The 568-nt window shown below is 73.9% G+C and overlaps 1 protein-coding gene across 1 annotated transcript in view; it reads left to right on the top strand.

Annotated features, from left to right (window-relative positions):
- The window catches only part of MYOZ3 (myozenin 3), a 10,456-nt gene continuing 9,888 nt past the window's right edge, over positions 1-568 (top strand). Inside the window, exon 1 of the mRNA XM_062587118.1 lies at positions 1-152. The gene's annotated coding sequence lies outside the window, so the exon portion shown is untranslated. The remainder of the gene's footprint in view (positions 153-568) is intronic.

Below are 568 nucleotides of genomic sequence, written 5' to 3' on the forward strand. Positions count from 1 at the left end.
CTCGGGGCGGGCGAGGGGCAGGGAGCCTGAGGGCTGCTGCCGAGGGCTCAGCAGGGCCACGGCGTGCTGGGGGCTGCAGCCTCCTCCCCAGCACTGCAGCAGAGCATCTTCGGTCCCCGGCACAGCAGGAGTCCGAGCTGTCCCCGGGCCAGGTAGGACAGGCAACGCGTGGGTGCGCGGGGCTTGGGGACACCCTCACCATGGCAGTGGGGACACCGTTGGGGGGGGGTGCAGCGGGGTCTCCCATGGCTGGTACCTGGGGGGAGAGGGCGCGGGGAGGCAGGCGAGGGGAGAGGCTGCCTGCCGGTCCCAGAGCGCGTCCCCGAGGGGAGGCTGTGCCGAGGCCAGCAGCACCTAACATTTAACGCAGAAGGATCCGGGCCCTTGCGCCAGGCGCTGTGCAGCCGCTGCCCCCGAGGGCCGCCCCCGGCCCGGGGCAGGGTGCCTTCCTGCAACGAGGCCCCAGCGCTGGCCTGCACCTGCAGGCAGGACGCAACGCCGCGCACGGCCCCTCTCCTTGCGCTCGCTGCCGAGACGGAGGCCCCGGCGGCGCAGGAGCGCGTTTGCA

Source organism: Rhea pennata, chromosome 14 (assembly GCF_028389875.1).
Source record: "Rhea pennata isolate bPtePen1 chromosome 14, bPtePen1.pri, whole genome shotgun sequence".
NCBI lineage: Eukaryota > Metazoa > Chordata > Aves > Rheiformes > Rheidae > Rhea > Rhea pennata.